This window comes from Rutidosis leptorrhynchoides, chromosome 10 (assembly GCF_046630445.1).
Source record: "Rutidosis leptorrhynchoides isolate AG116_Rl617_1_P2 chromosome 10, CSIRO_AGI_Rlap_v1, whole genome shotgun sequence".
Taxonomy (NCBI): domain Eukaryota; kingdom Viridiplantae; phylum Streptophyta; class Magnoliopsida; order Asterales; family Asteraceae; genus Rutidosis; species Rutidosis leptorrhynchoides.
Window position 1 is genome coordinate 56,530,001 of NC_092342.1, and position 15,218 is coordinate 56,545,218.

Below are 15,218 nucleotides of genomic sequence, written 5' to 3' on the forward strand. Positions count from 1 at the left end.
TATTTTATTTACACAAATGAATTAAATCATATAAGTTTCTATTTCAAATTAATATACATATATATATACATATATATACATATATATATACATATACATATATATATATAATATATAATATATATATATATATATATATATATATATATATATATATATATATATATATATATATATATATATTTACAGATAGTGATTCGTGAATCGTCGGGAGTAGTCAAAGGTCAATCGATTTCATGAAACATTTAAAAAAAAAAAATTTGAGACTCAACATTACAGACTTTGCTTATCGTGTCGAAATCATTTAAAGATTAAGTTTAAATTTGGTCGGAAATTTCTGGGTCGTCACATAAACAATTATCCGCATACCACAAACCAATCAAGTCATTCAATTCACATATGGTTCCCGATGCGTTCCCAACGTGAACCGAGAACCCTACCATCATATCAATCATCACAATGCGCATGTGTCTACTATGGATCCCAATGCGTTCCCAACGTGAACCGAGATCCTGCCCGATGCATTCCCAACGTGAACTGAGCCCTCATACCAATCGTAATACAAACAATCGCATACCAATAAAAATCTTATCAACATATAAACACACATTGTACTCACCTTGATTCCAAGCAAGCAATTCATTTAACAAACATTCATCAAACACTTCCGGTCAAGAAGTCAACGAATCCATCATCAAGCACAATTCACCTGTTAACAAGCATATACATACACATATATCATAATTCATCACACTTGGTCAAACAAGACCAACTACTCGAAGATTAACCATTTTAATTTATAAACTTGTTTTAACATCTTTTTAACTATTATCAAGACTTATAACCATAAGTCTTCTCAATTAATTTCACACCCCTTCTAAACTCACTTGACCCACAAAATCGATTTTGACACTTTAACAAAACATAAGACTTACAAATTGCAAGTCAATCTCATCACTAAATTCATACTATCCTTTGACTTGTATAACTTCTTAACTTATTCAACAATTTCTTATAAAAAAAAAATTTAGATTTTGACCCAAAACTAGCTCACTTACAAGTTATTAGCTTAATTTGACTAGTTCATCTTCTTTACAAAAATCCCCAATTTCTCAAACCCTAACCCTAATTTCGAATTTGGGTTTTCAAGGGTGTTAAAACCTTGATTTCTAACAATTATAATATCATCTAACTACATAAATTCGAATTTAGAAGACAATTTATTCACACCTTAATTTAAGGTTTCAAAACTCCCAATTTCTCAAGAGATGAAGAAAAGTATGGAGAATCTTGATCTTTAGTGGTGCTAGATAGTGTTAAGATAGTTGATTACACTCACAATTGAACTTGCATGAAGAAAATTCTAGGGTTTCATGTTGCTTCTCTCCAAATCGCCACTCTCATACACACATACACTTCATTCTTAATATTTTCAGCATTATAAGAAAATAAGGAGCTGTCCAGATTTTTAAGAAGAGTTATTTAACACATATTACACTTCCTAACCTGCCTACTTTAACACTTAGCACCCTAGGTCCTTTCCATGCAACCATGGTCCCTTTTCCTAACTAATATTAAGTTTAATTACACCCACAACAATAAAATAATACCTTATAAAAATAGGGTGTTACAGTGAACCTTATGGAATCGTTGTGAATTCTAACGTAGCTTTCAATAGATCCAAGCAAGGACAACGGTTTTGTTTCGTTCGATTCGTCAAAGTTAAAAATGTTGAGGGGTTTGCTAAAACCTTGTCTTCGATCAGGGTTGGTAACATGAACTTGTATGCATCGGTGGATCGCTTTTGGAAAACCAATGCCCAACTCAGGGTTCCTCTCATCACGAAGGTAACTAAGTCCGGTCCTTCGAAGAATGATTATAAGGCGACTTTGGTTCATTCAGACCCGAAACCGGCTAACTCTCAATCTTCATATGCTAGCACGTTGAAAGATACAATATACGTATCAAATGGGAGTACTCCGAAGGTGGTGAAAATGATGGAGATAAAAGATCAAGATCTCCTACAATTATTCAATCCAATGGAACCGATTCTTATTATAATTAAGGATGTTAATAGGTAGCATTCGCAGGATTTTTAAGGAAGAAGGGTTCGACTATAAGATTATCTGTCACGTTGAGGGACTTTGACAATGGTGTAAGTTTAGTCATGTGGATGCATGCACGAATTTTGGAATTAATGAGATGTTTAAGTCTCTTTGTTCAATCGTCAAACCCATTGCGGAGAATTTTGTCCATAGGAAAGGCTGGTGTTGATCGAGATCAAAGGATTGTGTGCTTGGAAGGCGAATGCTTTCAAACGAGTGGTAAGTGTCATGGGTCGTTGTGTGTTTGTTGATAATGATAAACATGTGGCATTATGTATCGGTGGAGTGTGTGTTGCCACAAGAAAGAAGGGATTTTTATCCAAAGAGGTACATGTTGTAATTAATGGTGTTTTGTTTGATGCTTTCATACATGAAGGTTGACATAGGATTGTTAATATGGAGAGCCTGATCACGATACTACATCGGATGATGATGGCTCTACTATTCCTCTAATTATTGAAGAGGGGGATATTTTAAACTACGAAGGTGAAATACTTGAATTCGTGTTTGTATGTGATTATGTGATGAATGTATGCGTATGAAAATGTATCTATATGTACTGTCTTTATACATATGCAGAGATGTACATATAAATCTGTATGAAACTGAATCTAAGATGATGTTGAACTATAAACTGAATCTATATTCAACATTGTGCCACAATTACAATAGGGAGAGGAATTGGTTACAAGGTGAGGTTGAGAGAGTTTTGCTAAGTGTGTGTTTTTGTGATGTAGGGGATTGGTGACTTATGAGAGGATAAGGTTCAAGGCTCACTTACATTCTGTGACGACCCGAAAATTTCCGACCAAAATTTAAACTTAATCTTTATATGATAACATTATTCCGACATGATAAGCAATAAATTTTGACAAGTTTTAAAACTTTTGAAATGAGTTTCATACAAACAATTGACCAACCATTTGTTCGACGATTCACGAACGTCATAACTTGTATTAAATATATACTTATGTATATATATGGATATATGGATTATATCTAACTTGAATATATGATAGTTAAGTATCTCATTAAGTATATATATTAATAATGAGTTTTATATATATAAATTGAGACTACTAACTTAAGGGTTTCGAAAACAATATATATATGTAACATTTAATGACGTAATAACCCTTATGTTAAAATGAATATATATGTATTGTATTAAGATGTATTAATACACTTTTGAAAGACTTAAATACATATATTAACATAAGTATATTCAACAAAGATAGCTATACTCGTATTCGCATTCTATTTCCTCATGAACTCTATTCGTATTTTTACGGTATTTTTACCCGTCTAATACGCAGCTTATAGATGTATAACTATTGAAAAATACACTCCTTAGCAGCCCCATTTTTGGATCCTAGTATCTTTTGTCTTGTTAATGAGTCATGAGACAAAAACTCACAAGTTTACTAACCATTTTGGCAACTTATGACTCAATTATTAACTTAAAATTCGTCCATATGTACCACCCCATTTTTCCATTTCATTTTCTCATTCTTTACTCCAAATTACTCTATCAAAATACTTCTATCTTCATACTAGATCATCACCAAGCATTTTTCTCATAATCTAGCTTCAAAATCAAGGTAGAACACTTCTTAAAACTCTTGTTAAATTCCTACTCTATTGCTATCTTAATAAGTTTATAAAACTTGTAAAAACTAGAACTTGTTTTGGTGAAAACCAAGCATGTTTATAAACTAATGTAACCTTACTAACTTAACTTTAAAAACACTTATTTATATGTATTATGACATTATATTAAGTTATTATAAGAATTTATAACTTTTATATATGTATAACACCTTAGAACTTAATATACAACAATTGGTCTCTTTCGGTTCTTGAAAACTGTTTTGACACACGAATTTAAAAGCTATCTTAAACTTTGTTTTAGAGCATATAACTCTGTATATATTTTAATATATATGAATCAAGATTTCTGAAATTTTTTCATGATTTTAGACGAAGTGAAAGTATTTTTCAAAAATTCATTAGTTGAATGATGGCAGATTTTATCCGAATCTGTCCACTGCTACAAGTTAATGGCATAAGCCTAACTTCGACTATGAAATCAAAAATTTTCGATTATGTTCTGAAAACACAACATATTAAGGAGTCTCCAGTAACTTGATTCATTAAAAACCATGTAGTAACAAATAATTTATGAACCGAAAGATTTGGCTAAGATTAATCTTGTATGCTTAATCAATCTTATTAGAAAACTATGCTAACTAAGACCTGGGCTATTTTCCTTGATAACACCTGTTAGTGTATATGTTAATAACTAAAATATAGAAGGAAAATTAAAAATATTGAGTTTAGCTATTTTTCATAGCCTAAGGACTGTTCCTATGACGAATTATTGAACTGTGCGGACAGATTTACGCACCTGTGACAAATAAAATTTTAACTAACCTATACTCTGATTCAGAACATATGCCAATTATGGCTGGTTATAGGACTCAAATACCTTTCCAATAATGGCTCTTACACCTATAGAAGTCGAACACACTATGAGATATACATATCGGGAGTTGACAATTTAAAATCAGGAAATCTATATAAGATTTAAAATAAGACTAACAACTAATTACTAACTTAAACAAGTAAAAATATTATATAATTAATATATAACTTGTTTTATCAATATTATATGTTAATAAATATATATATATATATATGATATAGGTTTGTGAATCCGAGACAAACCCTGCACTTGTTCAGTGTCGTCATATACATAATTGCTACGAAATACAGTATTGTGAGTTTCATTACTCCCTTTTTATATATATTTTTGGGCTGAGAATACATGCGCTGTTTTATAACTGTTTTACGAAATGGACACAAGTACTAAAAACATATTCTACGTTGAGTTGTACCACTTTGCATATTTTTCCCTAATAGCTTGGTAACTAATATTTACATGTTGTAAGAGCATGTAAGCGCGAATCCTATTGATAGATCTATCGGGTTTGACAACCCCAACCGGGCTAGTCGCTCTAGTATCATAAACGGTTGCATAGTACTTCATTTTTACTACACTTGGTACAGTGTAGGGAGATTTCATAATAAAGGGAATATGCCACATTAATTGTTAAGTATGGTTACCGAAGCGCTCAACAACTTATAGAATACTTTTATACACTTGCGAGTATACGGATATTTATGGAAACTGAAATCTTGTGGTCTATTACTATTACGGAAATGATTGATTATGATAAACTAATGAACTCACCAACCTTTTGGTTGACACTTTAAAGCATGTTTATTCTCGGGTATTAAAGAAATCTTCCGCTGTGCATTAGCTCATTTTAAGGATATTAATTGGAGTCATTCATGATATACTTTGAAAGACGTTGCATTCGAGTCATTGAGTTCATAAAGATTAATATTAAGTCAATTATAGTTGGATGTAATATGAAATGGTATGCATGCCGTCAATTTTTGATGTAAAGAAAGTTTGTCTTTTAAAAACGAATGCAATGTTTGTAATATGTATCATATAGAGGTCAAATACCTCGCGATGTAATCAACTATTGTGAATCATTTATAATGTATATGAACGGGTCCTTTCAGTTGGTATCAGAGCGGTGGTCTTAGCGAACCAGGTCTGCATTAGTGTGTCTAACTGATTGTCGTTAGGATGCATTAGTCAGTCTGGACTTCGACCGTGTCTGCATGTCAAAAGTTTTGCTCATCATTTTTGTCGGAAATTACCTGCTTATCATTCTTAGTCTAGACACATCTTATTGCATTGATTGCATGGATAGTGTATAGATAAAATTCATATCTTAGCGTATCTGTTACTGTAAACTTTGCCTGACATAATCCGTAAATTCCTCCGTAATCTACGAAACCTTTTGCTTTATATATATAGATATTCTATGTAATTAGAATACCACCCGATAGCCGGAAAATCATTTCATATCGAAAAATCCTTTATTCAATTGTACGAAATGGACTTCGTATTAGTTCAAGTCCCTCGGATTCCAAATGGAATCCCACTCAAGCTCCGAAAGCAGTGTGACTGGAATGGATCAACCAATCAGCCATCATCTATTCTGGATGAATTGGGGATGGGTTCGTAGCCTCCTTAATCATTGGAGACAAGAAGAAGGCGATCCTTTCCATTCACCACATTTCCCTCTTGGCGAAGAACCTGAAACACTTACCGGCGAACCTGTCCGAAACACCATTTTCTCTCTCATTTCCAGAGTATCTCGTCACGATTATATACTACACCAAATTCTAGATCTTATTTATCCGCTCGTCCGAACCGACAATCACCCGGTGTAATAGAAGAAGTCAACGAGCTTCACGCTCGGGTAATGGCTTTGGAGAATATGGTGCAAAGGTTACAAACACCAGCAGCAGCACCAGCAGCAGCACCAGTACCACCATCAACAACATCAACAGTACTATTACCACCACCAACAACAACCACATCGCAAACCTCAACTTCACAATCTGTCCCACGAGCATCGACGTCATACGCCCTGAAGATACCAAGGAATACCACAACGATGAAGTATTGATTCATAACTTCATTGGGGAAACATTCTACGGTGATTATGTAATTTCTAAAGTTTAGAAATTATCTATCCTAGCCTTAACCATAAATCAAATGAGTTTAATTTAATATTAACTCATTAAATCTATATTACATCTGAAGAAATATACACACATATATTTCCATAAAGACTAATAAAATTCTTTTGTACAAAATATTAATTGTGAAATTTTTTTTAACAGGTAGGTAATACCCGAGAGATATATAAATTCACAATTAATATGTTACATTCTTCAAATCTGATTCAGCAAATCATCCATTATACTCCCTACTTTCACAACAATATACATTCTTTTATAGAAATCAAAACAACCATACTCATTCAAAATCTAATTACATATTCTGATTTTGAAATCGCGAAATTCAATTCAAGATATAACCGGTATCATCACTCTTAAATTCCTACATCTTTCAAAGCTATACTTTGACTTCAAAACTGTGCTAGAACATCATATGTATATTAACGATTACAATATGTGTTCAAACCTTTCGAAATTTCTGAAGACACTTCAAACAATGAACAATCGAGATGATGATCCAACCACATGTTACCCACAGTTATGTACCTGAAAAACTCTTGAAACCAAAGTCATAGTTTAACACGTATCCGTGTCAGACCCTTTGGCATTTATTAGCTAAAATAACTTTTCAATTCCGGTTCAAAATAGACAGTTTTGTCACAGCTCCTGCAAGTCAACTTCGACTTCTCAGTTAAAACAGTCTTATTATAACCTCGATATATACGTTGCCCTTTCGCTAATGTTACCGGGGCACCGTTTATGTCCACCACATTAGCAATAAACTTATCCACAACTTCACTGATCTTTGACCATCCGAAGAATCATTATATTTATCAAAACTCCATCATTTACTCATCCGCACCTTATAACAAGAATTGCCATACCAATTAATGAGAATCAACAATCAGTATTTTGAAATCTCGCAGCATATCTATGCCAACAATTATATGTGTACGTCTACCTCCAAGACTTACAGACTGCGAATGTGAAGTTTCTGAAAAACACCCTAAACTGCGAACTAGTTCTCGAAATTTTGAAAAATACTGATGAAGCAGTAAAAACTATAAATGACCTTAACACTCAAAAGTTTGATGATAAAGAATAGTGTGTTGGCAAAGCTCAGAAAAAGAGAAGGTTTGGAACTGGAAAACGGATTTAGCAAACTATGAAGGAGACTGTGGACAAATTACAAAGACGAAATCTACCTTCAAAGAATCCAAATGATTCAGTGTCTACTGAAATCCTTAGCAATTACCTTGCTCTTTACTCTAAAACCCTTGCGGACGATATTCTTCATCATCCTCTTATCTTAAATATTCTAAGATATCATCGTATCTTTCATTATAAATATCCTCCATATTTCTGAAGATATTTTCATAACTATTCTTAACTGAAATCTTTTATTTTTACGCGATATCAGTATTACATCAGAAAGGAAACTGTTTTAGTTTCTAAATTCTGAAACCTTCGAGTGTAAAATATGAATGTTTTTGAAGTAGTGTTGGGAACTGAAGCATGAGTTAGTATAATATAATGACACTTGATCAACGTGATTATATTACAGTAAGCCATGCTGAGTTTCTAATGGGACATGACGATTCACAGACCATACCATCATCATGTGCCATGTTACATGACTCTGGTATTCTATTAAACCTCCAAAAATATCAAGAAAATATTTTCTTGATAATTCAGTCTTTACCAGGATATTCTGGTAATTTGACAAATCAAAATCGTGCCATTTCAATTTCTCTCTTAGAACATTAGTCATTGTTCATTCGAAACTCCATACCTACAAATTCTGGACCATTACTTGCGAAGAGAAAACAAAAGCATGAAGCTCCGAAATAGAAATGGGAGTATAAATCGCAGTAAATATGAGAAAGCATTAACTGTGGATGTCAATGATTATAGAAAGACAGAAGCAGGGATTCCGAAATATAATGGAAGAAATAAAGTGATGTGTCGTAAAGTGGTATATGAATTGTCGTATAAAATAATATGGAAAAATACCGATTAAAGATTGCTACACACTAACGGGCAGTGTACCCGATCGTGTAGTAGTATAGTAAATGGTTTAGTTCCGTGTATCGTTCCAAGGACAGTTGTATTAGTCAAACTAGAATTATAAACTATATTATGATTAACTAAGTAAATGAAATTTAAAGGTACAAGATTTATGTTTTGTGGCTTATTTAACGATTAGCCAAATCAGAGAAGAGTAAAAGTAAAAACAATATTTTTGGTCTTTTAAGTTTATAAGTGCAAGGAAAGCAATTAAGATAGTTTTGATATCAAAGAGATGAAATATGCTCATCTAGACTTTTTACCCTCGATGTGAATGTTTATTTAGGATTAAGATCGGATCGATTGGTTATGCACGAGAACTAATTGATCGGTTTACCAAGAGTAGTCTTGAATAAACACTCAAACAGGATTACACGACGCAAGTGATGTTCTTGTCATCTAAGACCTCCTATTTGTAATCAACTAATTCAACTAGTCTAAAGACTTGAAGAATGATCAAGTCAATGGTGTGTTGATCATGATCCACTCCTATGTCAACTAATGGTTTAGCATAGTTCATTCCCTTGGTCTGGTTAAATGTTCAATTCACCCAACCCAAGTAATCAATTAAGTGTGGTAATAAGATCCCTATAAACGTCACTAGATAAGGCAAATTAATAACACCTATTAGTTATATGGAATTGAGTAGTGAAAATATGCATGACAGATTCTAGGGAATTGATCGTTCACCTAGACAACTACATATCAATTAAGCTATCTGAGAGTATCTACAAGAGTCGTTCTTACATTCCTATATAGATTAACCGTTTGAACGCAACTTACCCCTTTTGGTAAAAGACGGGCAAACACTTGTCACTAGGTGTAAATCAATATACTAAATCAGCAAGATGGTGTTTCTTAGTTGAACAAGTATACTAACTAGTTGAATCGAAAAGATTAAACTTAACAAGAATGGTTCTTGTATTCAAACATCAAACTATCGTGCATGGTAACTATCAATCAAAAGTAAACATTCAACATCTCGGTTATTTATCTAGATGAACATAAAAGGAACTAGCCAACAATCATGTTAGAAAACTTAAACATAACAGTAACAAAGATAGAATTCATTGTAAATACAAGATTGACCTTTTTAGAGTAATCTTGGATGAAACCCTTGAATGATCCTTGAATCTTCAATGATTTTAGTGTTTAGATGCACTTTGATAAGCTCAAGAACTGTTTTGAATGATATGTTTTCGTCTCTGAACAGAAAGAAAACTGGCACACTTGGAATGAAGCTGGAAAGAGGTTTAAAAAGGCTGAAAAGTAGCTGGAAAGCACCGTGCGCGGCGCGCACATAAGGGGTGCGCGGAGCGCACTACTCACCTACCACACTTTTACTTTCCAGTTCACGATCGCACTTCAATTTGGACGTTTCAGGTACTTGTGCGCGGCGAAGTGCGCGGCGCTCTCTCTTGTACGCGGCGCGCTTTGTAGAACTTGCGCGGGGCGCTCTCTGGTTTCCATTTTAATCAAATGTTCTGATCAAAGTCTTGAGTGCGCGGTGGTGTGCGCGGATAGTGCGCGGCGCGCACTGCAGCTTTCATTTTTCTGTTTCTTCGTTTCTTGTTCTGGTTTTGATCTTTGAGTTGTTTCATTCATTATCTTCAACATTTCTTCAAGTATTCAATGATTCTATGCTTAATTACAATACAACGGAATAATAATGGAAATATTACAAATTCGTATGAAATAACCGACGATAGGACTTGATATTGTGACTAATGATATGTCTATTTTGAGTAATATCAAAATCCCCCACACTTAACTCTTGCTTGTCCTCAAGCAAGTCTTGTTCTAATCATGCGTATACAAAACACAAATATATATGAATCAAAAACATTGTTTGAAGTACATTATACACAAATCACACGAATCACGCAAAACACACACAAAGACTCACGCTATATGGTACACAATTATCACACGATTCACACGAAGTACACAAAACACACACATTATTTTGTAACACAACTCACGCTATATGAACATATGTTTACACAATTGGAATACACACTCGTGAGGGTACACACACAATTTATGAAACACACGCACACATTTGGATTGCTTGGGAGAGGTGAACTTCGGTGAAAGTTCTTTAAAAATTTGGATCCTTAGGAAAAATTGGATATTTGAGAAAACGTTTTAAGATTTTGAAAATGTCATTGCTAGTTTTTTTTTTTTTTTTAACTAGACACGTTTTCCGGTTTTAACCTCAAATTCCGGTTGAGGGTAACTGAAAACCGAAGTCTCAGTCGGCGATTAGCAAGCTATTCGCCCCCATGATTGTAGTATCATGGAACTCTTAACCGGGCGCCCCCTGACGCGATATAAATATCGATCTTTCATGACAATTTTGTACAATTAAGATCAAGGGTTAAAACTGCGAAGACTAAGCTATCGCGCGGGACAGATCCTGCTCCAGCTTATACACCGTAATCGGTCTTGCACTGGATAGCGACTTGGATTTACCCTACCAAGTTTATTTTAGGGTTTGAAAGTTCAAGACTTTCCCTTCCCACTGTACCTTATATCGTGAAATGATATTAGTATGAAATGACATAGTTTAGGAAGTTTGCTATATCAAGTAAGGCGAAATTCGGAAGACTTTACTTCCTTCAAGGATGAACTAGATGCATCCTTTCGTTTAGTGACTTTTATTCCTTTTTCAAGCCAAACGTACTTTAATCGTTTTAATTTTGTAAAATTTGTGATAGTAATTCGAAAATATTGGTAAAATCCCCCACACTTAAGATTAAGTAAGGCCCTCATTACTTAAAATCAAAAAAAATTTTAAAAAAAATTCACGAGGGCATTTGTGTGAAAAGAGTTCGAAAAACCTTGATAATAAGCCTGAGATCGTGAAACTTAGGTGAGCGATGGCGCTGAACTTAATGCCAGCATAAGAACATCGTTCATTCCTCGATCTCTATCACAAATTCCAAAATGTTTGTACGTCGCTGAACTTAATGCCAGCATCACTAAACCTTAACAATAAGAAATAAACAAGCACATAAAAATTAAATAGATAAAAATAGTGTTTTTAACACAACCACCACAAACATTAGTCTACAATACAAATATTCAAATTATTACAAACCAAAGTTTCTGAAAAATCACCAAATTGTTACCAATCATCAAATAAGGTACATTTGCCCTCTAATCATCACTAGAGAAATTACCAAAAGGCCATCCGGAGTAGGTTCCCGAACCATCATTTCGAGGTCTCCCGCGCGGGTATTGGTCCTCAAAGCGCATCTGTGCATCCTGCATAGCCGCTTGCTCATCGTATAAGGGAGGACTCAGAATTCTGTTCGGTGTGTTATAATAGGTCGGGTTTTGGTAGGAAGTGGCATAATAATCCTGTGGGTGTTGCATATACAAACTAACATTATGGCGAAGCCAATCGCCCCTGTAATTCCCCCACCTTTGATCATACCTTAAAGCCCTATTATGCTCCCGTTGTTCTTCCTGAAATTCGTTAAATTGTCGCCTTTGTTCTTCAGATTGGTCATCTCTGTGTTGATAACCAACCCGAAAATCATGAAAACCGGAAATCACTTCCTCCAACTCTTCTTCCCGTGTCCTTTGCGTCTGCCTACGCCTTCTCCTTTGAAACTGAGGTAATTCTTCTTCACTTTCAGGTTCCTCCATGTGAACCTCCTCCTGCACATTTTCTCGTCCGACACCGCTACCACCTGCTTCATGATCGTGGGCATGGGGTGGGTTTTGAGGTGGTTCCATCCTAGGAACAAAGGGAATGAGCCGATTGTGTTGGTCGAGCTGCAAAAATTGGGCATTGATATAGTATATACTTCCCAAAGGTTCCATCATGTCCGGATTTGCTACTAGCCGGTCAAAGTTAATTCCAAACGAGCTCGCTATTCGAGTGATATAGTGACCACCTACAATAGGGTTTATATTTCTTGTCCCTGTTTCGTTTAGATATTTTGCCACGGTGGTTGGAATATCAACTTGACTTTTATTGTAGATTTTGTCCATCAGAAAAACGTCTAGCCTCGTTACCTTGTTGTTTCCTTCCCTTCTTGCATTGAATGTGCAAGAAACCAACCTCTGAATTAACTTTGCCTCTTGATGATGTATTTTCGTGAATGTGCTTCGACTAGCAGCGAATTGGTAATTACTTATGTCACTCCAAAAAATTCTGGGATTGTAGCTGGAAAGAGGTTTAAAAAGGCTGAAAAGTAGCTGGAAAGCACTGTGCGCGGCGCGCACATAAGGGGTGCGCGGAGCGCACTACTCACCTACCACACTTTTACTTTCCAGTTCACGATCGCACTTCAATTTGGACATTTCAGGTACTTGTGCGCGGCGAAGTGCGCGGCGCTCTCTCTTGTGCGCGGCGCGCTCTGTAGAACTTGCGCGGGGCGCTCTCTGGTTTCCATTTTAATCAAATGTTCTGATCAAAGTCTTGAGTGCGCGGTGGTGTGCGCGGATAGTGCACGGCGCGCACTGTAGCTTTCATTTTTCTGTTTCTTCGTTTCTTGTTCTGGTTTTGATCTTTGAGTTGTTTCATTCATTATCTTCAACATTTCTTCAAGTATTCAATGATTCTATGCTTAATTACAATACAACGGAATAATAATGGAAATATTACAAATTCGTATGAAATAACCGACGATAGGACTTGATATTGTGACTAATGATATGTCTATTTTGAGTAATATCATAAAGCCAACAACAATAACTCAGAAATTACAAACCGTGTATATCGATACATATAGCAATATAAGGACACGGGAGAACTAAAAATACTAGAAAACCAAGAGTATAGTAGAAGTAAATAGATTCTTCCGGCGGCAGATGAAAAAGAAGAATGACGGATATGAAAGTTAGGATTATATAAAGAATCAGAACTTGATGGAGTATATTGACGAATGCTTTAAAGTATGAATTGAGGGAGGAAGAATAGAAGGTATGAGCTGTGGAAATAAGGAAATGAAGAGGGTGGATTTATACTGAAATATTCGACAGGCAATCAAAACAGATTATCACATTTAACCAAAGAGGATCCTAATTTCCTTAATTCTGAAGAATCAAATCTTATTTAGATTTCGAAGATTTTCCTCTAAAATTCCTTGAATTCCAAAAATCAACCGTGGCTACGTCACCGGATAAGACGAACATGTATTTACTCATTTTCACTCTTTTGCGATAGCTTCACTCGTACTCTTCACAAAATCAAATTGATTTATCTATATTATCCAATGATGATAAAACTCTAATTTTCAGCTATTATGCGTCATGAAAACATACTTATTGTCAGCCATGACGATCCCAATCAAATTTCGGGACGAAATTTCTTTAACGGGAAGGTAGTGTGACGACCCGGAAATTTCTGACCAAAATTTAAACTTAATCTTTATATGATAACATTATTCCGACATGATAAGCAATAAATTTTGACAAGTTTAAAACTTTTGAAATGAGTTTCATACAAACAATTGACCAACCATTTGTTCGACGATTCACGAACGTCATAACTTGTATTAAATATATACTTATGTATATATATGGATATATGGATTATATCTAACTTGAATATATGATAGTTAAGTATCTCATTAAGTATATTAATAATGGGTTTTATATATATAAATTGAGACTACTAACTTAAGGGTTTCGAAAACAATATATATATATATATATATATATATATATATATATATATATATATATATATATATATATATATATATATATATATATATATATATATGTAACATTTAATGACGTAATAACCCTTATATTAAAATGAATATATATGTATTGTATTAAGATGTATTAATACACTTTTGAAAGACTTAAATATATATATATTAACATAAGTATATTCAACAAAGATAGCTATACTCGTATTCGCATTCTATTTCCTCATGAACTCTATTTGTATTTTTATGGTATTTTTACCCGTCTAATACGCAGCTTATAGATGTATAACTATTGAAAAATACACTCCTTAGCAGCCCCATTTTTGGATCCTAGCATCTTTTGTCTTGTTAATGAGTCATGAGACAAAAACTCACAAGTTTACTAACCATTTTGACAACATACGACTCCATTATTAACTTAAAATTCGTCTATATGTACCACCCCATTTTTCCATTCCATTTTCTCATTCTTTACTCCAAATTACTCTCTCAAAATACTTCTATCTTCATACTAGATCATCACCAAGCATTTTCCTCATCATCTAGCTTCAAAATCAAGGAAGAACACTTCTTAAAACTCTTGTTAAATTCCTACTCTATTGCTATCTTAATAAGTTGATAAAACTTGTAAAAACTAGAACTTGTTTTGGTGGAAACCAAGCATGTTTATAAACTAATGTAACCTTACTAACTTAACTTTAAAAACACTTATTTATATGTATTATGACATTATATTAAGTTATTATAAGAATTTATAACTTTT